Source organism: Sorex araneus, chromosome X (assembly GCF_027595985.1).
Source record: "Sorex araneus isolate mSorAra2 chromosome X, mSorAra2.pri, whole genome shotgun sequence".
Lineage (NCBI taxonomy): Eukaryota > Metazoa > Chordata > Mammalia > Eulipotyphla > Soricidae > Sorex > Sorex araneus.
The window spans coordinates 36,018,562-36,028,822 of NC_073313.1; positions in this window are offsets into that span (position 1 = coordinate 36,018,562).

A 10,261-nucleotide genomic window follows, 5' to 3' on the forward strand; every position below is an offset into this window, starting at 1 on the left:
ACCATCTATCTGCATCTCACCGCTGTTTGGTAATTTCAGTCCTCTTGTCAGAATACAAAAGTTTGTTTTCATTGAACAATTGTCTACTACCTTGCCTTGTTTTCTTATATACCATACATGAATGAGGTTATCTGTAATTTGTCTTTTCCTCCTTTCCTTACTTAACATGAAACCTTTTGTGAGTCTCAGCCAATTTGGAACAAAAGCAGGATTTTGTCTTTTCTTAAAATTGCACAATGGTCCATTGTATATGCATTCTACAATTTCTTTATTTAATCCGTTTTCATAGGACATGTGAGTTGGTTTCAGTTCTTGAGTATTGTGAATAGCACTGCAGTGAAGTTATATATTTATATATCCATTCAAATTAACATTTTTATGTTCTTGGGGTGAAATTACTGATATGATGGTATTTTTTTTTCTTTTTGGATCACACCCAGCGATTCTCAGGGGTTACTCCTGGCTCTGTACTCAGGAATTATCCCTGGCGGTGCTCAGGGGATTATATAGGATGCTTGGGCTCAAACAGGGTCAGCTGCATGCAAGGCAAATGCCCTACCTGCTGTGCTATTGCTCCAGCTCCTACGATGGTAGTTTTTATTGGAGAGTTTGGGGCCGACACCAGCAGTTCTTAGAGATTACTCCTGGCTGTGCAGTTAGGGATCAATTCTGGCAGGATTCAGGGGACCTTATGGGAGGTGGAGGATTGAACCCAGGTTGTACATATACAAGGCAAGTGCCCACTATCTCTTTAGGAATTGGAAGTTCTGATTTTAATTTTTTGAGAAGTGTCCATACTGTTTTCTAGAAGTTGAATCAGATGACATTTCGAACAGTGAAAGGAGAGTTCCTTTCTCTTTCAACTTTTTAATGAAGAGCAATGATTTACTGTAAAATGGGGGCTCTTTTATAACTACATCCCCCACGGAGAGTGGTTATTTCTACATTTTTTACACAGACTATTCTCAACTGGTAAGAGGTGATATAATGTTGTCATTTTGATTTGCCATTCCCAGTGTTTAGGGATGATGAACACTTTTGCATTTCTCTGTTGGCCATTTATTTGTCTTCTCTGTGGAAGTGTCTGTTCAGCTCTTATCCCCTTTTAAAGGAGTAGGTTTGCTGTTGAGTTTTGTAAAAGCTTTACAAAGCTTGGTTATTAGTCATTTGTCAGATGTATGGTGCATGAATATTTTCTCCCATTCAGTAGGATGTCTTTGAAATGTAGTAATCTTTTCTTTTCCAGTGCTGAAAACTTTTAGTTTAATAGTCCAATTTTTTTTAGTTTTGTTTTTGGTTTCTTTACCAATAATTTAGGGCACTTTGAAGTAACTATTATTTAGAGTACTATTTGTTTTCCTTGATGCACTTTATGGATTTGGGTATAATATCAAGATATTTAGATTATTTAAAATTAATTTTCTGTATAGTTTGAAGTATGGTTCTAATTTGTTGTTTTTCCTTTTCTTTCTTCTCTCTTTTCCTTTTTTTTTGCTTGCGGCTAATCATTTTACCCAACACCATTTGTTGAAGAAATTTTTCCTCTTGCACTTAATTCATTTAGCAATTTCGTCATAAATAAATCATTCATACATCTGAGGATTTAATACTTGACTCTGAAATCTATTCCACTGATCTTAAAGAGTCTTCTTTTGTTTAGTACCACACTGATCTGAAGACTGCATCTTATTTTTTTCCTCAGAATTGCTTTGGCTATTCAGGGAGTTTTATGGTTCCATAAAAATTTGAGTAGTATTTATTCTATTGTTCTTGATAAAATGCCATTGGGATTTTTGTACTGATTGCATTTCATTTGTATGTTTGGGGTATGATGATTATTTTAACAATGTTAATTTTTCCAATTCAAGAACTGAGTATTTTTTTCAATTCCCTGTGTCTTCTATTTCTTTCCACTGTGGTTTATAATAATTTTATCTGTAAGTCTTTCATCTCCTATGTTAAACTCATTCATAGGTAGGCACTTGGATGTTTTGAACAACATTCTACATGGGACTTTTGTGCTGATTTTGTTAACCCACTTGGTGTATTGGTTTATTGTTTCTAAAAGTTATTTTAGCTTTGGGTGGGTAGCGATTGCACAGTGGGTAGGGCTCGATACCTATTCGATACCCACAGTGGGTAGGGTAGGAATCGAACCCGGGTTCGATTCCTTCGAACCTCTTGGAGAGTCCAGCAAGCTACAGCGAGTATCTCGCCCGCACAGCAGAGCCTAGCAAGCTACCTGTGGTGTATTCGATATGCCAAAAACAGTAACAACAAGTCTTACAATGGAGACATTACTGGTGCCCGCTTGAGCAAATCGATGAGCAATGGGATGGACAGTGATACAGTGATTTTAGCTTTTGTTTTCTATGTTTATGATCTTGTCATAAAGAAATATAAAGAAATAGTCATAGTTTAACTTCCTCTTGTCAAACTGAATCCTTTTCTTTTCTTTGTGCTGCCCAGTTAGAACTTAAAATCACTGTATCACTGTCATCCAGTTGTTCATCGATTTACTCAAGCGGGTGCCAGTAACATCTCCATTAGTCCCAGCCCTGAGATTTTAGCAGCCTCTCCTTACTCGTCCTTCCCAACAATGCCATATTGGAGTCTCTTTCCAGGGTCAGGGAAATGAGACCCGTTATTGTTACCAACTTTGGCATATCAAATACGCCGCGGGGAGCTTGCCAGGCTCTGCCGTGCGGGTGGGATTCTCTCGGTAGCTTGCCAGGGTCTTCAAGAGGGACGAAGAATGTATATAAGAGAATACAAGCAAGTATGTCAAAACCAAATACATGTGTGCTGCTTTAGTGGACCAGACTATAAGAGGTTCCTCAAACCTGGGTTCTTCTACTTGTTCCTTCATGTGGGAGGCTCGTCGGAGCGTGTGGAGAGTGGCCTTGAGCATGGCTGTGGCTGGGTTCTGGAGGTTTTCAGCTGCCAGGGCTCTGCTTTGGGTGTGGAGGGAAACTTATAATACTTATAATAATACTTATAATGCTTATAATACTAAGCTGAAAGTTAACACTCTTATCTTGTACATTTGTTAGAGGAAAGGTTTTCATGTTTTGGGTGTTATGATATTAGCTATGCATTTACCATATGGAGGTAAGTTCCTCCTATTCCTTATTTCATTGAACATTTGTTATAAATGGGTTTTGAAACTTGTTTACAGCTTTTTCTGTGTCTATTGATGTGATCATATGATTTTATCTTTCTTTTTGTTGATGTGGTGTCATTAATTGATGTGTGCACAGCAAACCAACTGTGCAACCTAGGAATGAATCCCGCTTGATTGTGCTCTATGGTCTTTTTGCTGTACCCTTAAATTCAGTTTGCTAAACTATTGTTGAGCATATTTGCTTGTATGTTGGGTCAAAAATTTTTTGAGTTTAACATTTTGAGAGCAGGTGTTTTTTGTGGAGGACAACGTGCTACCAAGAAATACTCAGTAAGTATGGGTGACCCTCTTGATAATTCTCAGACAACCAGCTAGTGGTTCGATGCAAGGACCTAAGGATGCAGTGCTACTGCCACCGTGAAAATTACCTGGTTCACTTCTTTGGTGCTCAGGGACCTCCACGGCCACACTAGACTGTGCTCAGGGACCTCCGGGGTTGCATCTGGCAACGTTGGAGGAAACTGTGGTTCTGGGGATCAAACTAGAGTCTATGCATTCAAGGCACATTTTCTAATCCTTGTACTATGTTTCCTGTCCTGTGTGCTTACTTTTTATGTCAAATGCAGCCCAAAAAAAAGCAGTTATTGCTATGACCAGTAACAAGAACTTATCTCTTGTTTATTTCTTCAAGTTGTACAATGTTACCTAAAATTTAAATCTTTAATCCATTTTCAGATGGATTTTTTGCATAGTATAATATGGTATAATGTAGTGGTCCATTTTCATTTTTTGTGGGGGAGGGTTGAGGTCGCCTTCACATGCCAGGCATGTCCTCCATTCTTTTGAGCTCTCTGCTTGACCCATAAATTTCCTAATTTGATATTGAGCATACTTCAAGTGTTAGCCAGGTACAAATAAAGATATTGATTGACTACCTTCTTTTCCAAAGACTCTTTCAGCCCATTTATCCTTTATCTTGTTTAGTTTATCCATTTTCATTGTCTTTTATATGACTAAACAGTTTTCCCAGTATAATGTATTGAAAACACTTTCCCTCCTCTATTGTATATAGTCTTGTCTCCTTTGTCACGTTCATTAACCATATGCATGTGGGTTCTTTGTGGAATCTCTTTTTTTTTTCATTGATTTATGCATATATATCTATATGCAGCACCTTTTATAAGTTTTTATGCTAAACCTTCCTATTTGGGGTCTCACAACTATATACACAAATACAAAAAGATACACCTCGAAGACAGTGCAGATTTAATTGCATACAACAACTGAAATTAAATGGATATTATAATAAAATGAGTAAAATGTAATTTTTCTTTCGAAGGTAATATAACCTCTGATAGCCTAGTTCTCCCTCTCAGAGAACCTGGCAAGATACCGAGAGTATCCTGCCGGCACGGCAGAGCCTGGCAAGCTCTCCGTGGTGTATTCGATATGCCAAATACAGTAACAATGATGGGTCTCATTCCCCTTACCCTCAAAGAGTCTCTAATGTGACACTGATGGGAAGAACTAGTAAAGAGAGGCTACTAAAATATAAGGGCTAAGACGAATGAAGACATTACTGGCGCTTGCTCAAGCAAATCGATAATCAACGGGATGACAGTGATACAGTGATACAGTGAAGGTAATATGGAAGTTAAGTTTACATTACAGTTTAATTTCTAAAGTGTGCAGTAGCATCATCACTGTATCACTGTCATCCCATTGTTGGTTGATTTACTCGAGTGGGCACCAGTAATCTCTCTATTCCTCCCAGTCCTGAGATTTTAGCAGCCTCTCCTTACTTGTCTTTCTCAACGGTTGGAGGCTCTTTCAGGGTCAGGGGAATGAGATCTATCATTACTGTTTTTGGCATATCGAATACACCATGGGTAGCTTGCCAGGCTCTGCCTGTGCAGGCGGGATACTCTCGGTGGCTTGCTGGACTCTGTGAGGTATATATACATATATGTATATATGTTTATATAAACATATACATATAACTATGATTTGTTGCCTACTGTCTGAACTCCATCAAATATGGTGCAATAATTATGAAAATTGGGTAGGAAGTGTCTTATAATGTGTCCTCGGCCACGCAGTCTGGAAAGCGGCTTGGAGCATGGCAGTGGTTGAGTAGTGGAGGTTGGCTGCCGGGGGCTGGGTCCCTTGGGGCGGGGAGGGTTCTCACCTGTTCTCCTCTAGGGCAACCCAAGTGAAAACAGCCTGGCACGGAGTCTGGTGGTACCATATTGCAAAAATAATAAAAATATCTTAATTAAATATAATTCCTAAGATATACTACTAACTATTTGAGTCTTCAGAAAGTCATAATTTTTTTTATGATGCAGATTCTTGCCTCCATTTTGTTGACTTGATTGATCTGATGTTGGTTACTGAAGGTTGAGTGTCTGGGGAAATTTATTGAAATAAGACATTTCCTGCTGAGTTTTCACTCCTTTCATAAAATATTTGTCTGTTGCATGGAATATTGCATTTAAAACACAGTGATACTATTACTTTTTCATAAGTAGAGTCGATAATTCAAATCCTGCTACTGCTTTGTCAACTAAGGTTATATAATCTAAATTCTTTGTCATCATTTCAAGAATAATAACAGTACCTTCATCGTAAGAAATCATTTTCTTAGCTCAGCCATGAGAAGCATCTCTTTATCCCTTAAAGTCTGATCATCTGATTCTAGGAATTCAGCCATATCTTCAGCCTCCACTTATACTTCTTTTTCCTCTTGCTATTTCTACCACATCTGTAGTGACTTCCTCAATTGAAATCTTAAACACTTAATGTCATCCATGAGGGTTTGAATCAACTTGTTAAATTCCTCTTAGTGTTGATATTTTTATTTCCTCTCATGCATCACAAATGCTCTTAGTAACATCTAGAATGGCAAATCCTTTCCAGAAGAATTGATTTTGCCCAGATCCATCAGATGGATCATTATCTGTGGCAGCTAAAGCCTTACAAAATCTATTAAATAGTAAGACTTGGAAATGAAAATAACTCCTTGATCCATGGGCTGCAGAATGGATGTTGTATTAGCAGGCACGAAAACCACACACCTCTGTAGATTTTCAATAGAACTTCTGAGTAACCAGGTGTATTGTCAATGAATAATGATATTTTGAAAGAATTTTTTTCTTTAGCAGTAGGTCTTAACAGGGGGCTTAAAATAGTAAATCATGCTGTAAACAGATGTGGTCATGCAGTCTTTGTTCTTCCATTTATAGAGCAGAGACAGAGTAGATTTAGTATAATTCTTACAGGGCCTAAGATTTTGAAAATGTTAATTGAGTTTGGCTTCAACTTAAAGTCACCAGATGCATTAGCCACTAAAGGAGAGCAGCTTGTCCTTTGAAGTTTGAAACTAGGCACTGACCTCTTTCTAGCTTTGAAAGCCCTGGATAGCCAGTTCTTTCAATAGAAGACTACAATGAAAATCTGATATTTTGTGTAGCCATCCTCATCAACTATCTTAGCTGATCTTGTTGCAGTTTCTACATCAGCATTTACTGTCTCATCTTACACTATATAGAAATGAAAAGAGCTGAGGCTTTTTTTCTGACTTGAGCTTTAACTTAAAAGAAGGTTGTGTCTCATTTCATCTTCTAGCAGACCACTAGGGCTTTCTCAAAAATCATCAGTAAGAATATTTTTCTTGGGGCTGGAGGGATAGCACAGTGGGTAGGGCATTTGCTTTGCACGCAGCCGACCCAGGTTCAAATCCCAGCATCCCATATGGTCCCCTGAGCACCACCAGTAGTAATTCCTGAGTGAAGAGCCAGGAGTAACCCCTGTCATCGCCGGGTGTGACCCAAAAAGCGGGAAAAAAAAGAATATTTTTTTTTCTTATGAGTCACATGTTCACTGGACTACTACATTTTGTTTCCTTTGAGAACTTTTCCTTTACATTCACAATTTGACTTTTTATTACAAGAAGCTTATCTTGACTTTTGACACATCTTCAATAGGGTTCATCATTTCTAGTATTTTATTTAAAGTGAGAGACTTAAGACTCTTCGTTTCACTTGAAAAGGCTATTGTAAATTACAGATGGCTGTATTTCAATATTTCTCTGTCTGCAGCCTGAGAATAGGGGAAAAGATGTAGGAATAGCTAGTTAGTGGGGCAGTCACTAAATTTATCAACTAAACTGACCATCTCATATTGATGTAGTCAGTGACACTCAAAACAATTATAATAATGGCATCAAAGAATGCTGATTACAGATCACTATATAAAAAAAAGTGTGAAATACTGTGATAATTACCAAAAGTGGCACAGAGATTCCAAATGGGCATATCCTGTTGGAAATTTGTGACCAATAAACTTGGTGGACCCGGTGTTGCCACTAACCTCCAATTTGTAAAAAAATTCAATTTCTGCAAGGTTTAATCAGTTGAATTACAGTAAATTACATATTCCTATATTGTTTTAAACAAGAAAGTGTGATGTCTTCAGCTTTTCTCTTTTTTAAAAAAATTACTTTGCTTACAGCTTGAGACACATGCTTACAATAATGTTGACCTTTATGATTTTGATGTGCATATTTACCTGACCACTCTATGACTGAAATGTCCAAGACCCTCGACCAATGTTCTAATTTTATTACCAGAATAGCTCAAGGTTGCTTTTGATTCTTTAAACCTGCCAAACCTATGAAAAGTGTTCTTTCATTAAACTATGTTCATTTTGACTATTTGGAAGAGGCATCTCTTTACTTCTGCAAGACTGATGCTACCACATATCTAAAGGAACCTATAAGGAAACGTATGGCATGAATTGTGTAAATAGAGCTATCATTCGTGGAATGTAATATTGAAATGAATTACTGATGACTACCACAGGAAGAATATAGTAAACAGGAAACAGAGCTGGAATTTCTTCTTTATATACTTAAAACTATCTTCAAGGATCGCCTAAAACCAGACATTCTAAAATCTGAACCTTTGAAATCCCCTTTATACTTAAATTCTTTCCATCCACATAGACTGCCAATTGCAAAATATAGTCATATTTTCTGTGGCAATGATAGATTTCATCTAAGTCCCTTGTCCAAGTTTTTATTCTGGCCTTCTCTCTAAACCACAGTATAGTGAATTCCAAACTTCAAATTATTTTTCTCTTGCTATATTAGAAATGTTGTGTTATTACCCACAGAAATTCAGGAGCACTCCAAGGTTGAATATAAAGTTGTCACTAACCTTCAGCACTACCACCTATAGTTGAGTGTCATTTGTCCTTATCTCTTTCTTTTTATGCTGAAGATTCTGTTTGTGCTAATCCCTTGAAATGATTTCCCTCATTTCAAACCTGACAGCCTTTGAATAAATCGCATCAAATTTTTGAGTTCAGGACCCAATATTTTACCCAAAATCACTTTTATCCATGTGTTTGAAGAATACAGTTCTATGCTTCGAAGCATAGGCTCAACATCACCTCCCTAATAAACAAGGTAGATAGGTTGGGACGAGCAGATTGTTGAATCATTATCTGTGAAGGATTATAATTAAGGGCAACAGACATTATAAAGCAATAAGGTTCTTGGTTTGCTTGTGACTGATCCTGTCACTCTCCTGCATCACATATGGTCACCGTGAGCATGACCATGAATGATCCCTTTGCACTGCTGCTGCATATGGTTCCAGACCAACCCCCCCTCCCCGAAAATAAAGGCAGGGAGACTATCATAAAAAATAGGAAAGCAGGATATCTGGGAAATTCAAATGTAGAGAGCCTATGGTTTGGGACACTCTTGGTACATCAGGTACAATCATTAAAGTACTAAAATATTTGCCATATCTGAATATGTTATTAGCCTTGGTCAAGATCTAATCAAGATCAATAATGAAATGTGACCAAACTGTAATTTGAGCAATATTAGTATGGTCAGATATGTGAAACTCTAATAAGATAATAATGGACACTTTTAAGAAATTGAGGTGCATTCAGTGAATAATATGATGACCTGACAATGTTCATTGGTAATCTAACTGGATACTAGTAACTTAATCACAGTACAAACTCATTTATTTTAAGTGACTTACAAAATATGCAACCTGCAAGTGAATTTTTTATTCGTTGTATCTTCTACTTCTAGACCACATTTTGGTATTTGTCATATCAAGCTTTGTAGGATAACATAGCCTCTGATAGTTTAGGTTTATTGGGTTACTCCCATCACAGTGCTCCCATTCCTCTGTGTTTATTTGAAGCTTCTTTCTTAGTGTTCTGTTGACTTGTAAATATTGTTTTTCTCTTCTCCTTGAGTCCTTTGCATAGTTAATTAAGAGCAACGTCCTTTTTCTATGGACACAGAAAGACTTAGCAAATGCTATGCTTTTATAACCTGGGAGACATTTGACTGTACGTGATATTTTCCACCTGGGCATCTGTTCTCTAGACCTAAGCCTCAGATTCCCTTACTGCCTAGCAGCCCCAAAAGCAGGGTCCTGAAGAGGGATGAAACGGACCCAGGGCAAGCGGTGAGTGGTGTGCTACCCTGGCATCGAGATGGGCCTGGCCAAAGTGCCTAATGCTTAACTATAAGTTAAGAGCTTGGTCATGGACAAGTGCTGTCATGATCCAAAGAGTGATAACTAGATTAGGACCCTGCTAGGGTTAGGAATGATTAATCTGGCCTGAGTGCTGTAGTCTGAATCTAGGGCAAGATGTTGCCAGGAGAGCTGCCATGCAAGCCTCAATGTATATCTTGCTATGTCCATACAAAAATCACTAGTATTAAGATGTGAATAAGTTCTTAGACTAAGGAAATGAGAAAAGCCTTAAGAGGTATTTTGCCTGCTGACAGTGGGGAAGAGCTTTGGAATGCCCTTAGGTAGTATTCCCTTTGAACCTGACGGCCCTCAGGAAGGGCTTTCTTTTTCTTTGATTATTTATTTTATTTTATTTTTATTTATTTTATTTATGTTTATTTTTTTTGAATCACCATGTGGAAAGTTACAAAGCTTTCAGGCTTAAGTCTCACTTACACAATGCTCAAACACCCATCCCTTCACCAGTGCACATATTCTATCACCAAGAACCACAGTAAACCTCCCCCCATCCCTCCACCTCCCCAGCCCCCCACCCCGCCTGTGTAGCTGATAAATTTCACTTTAC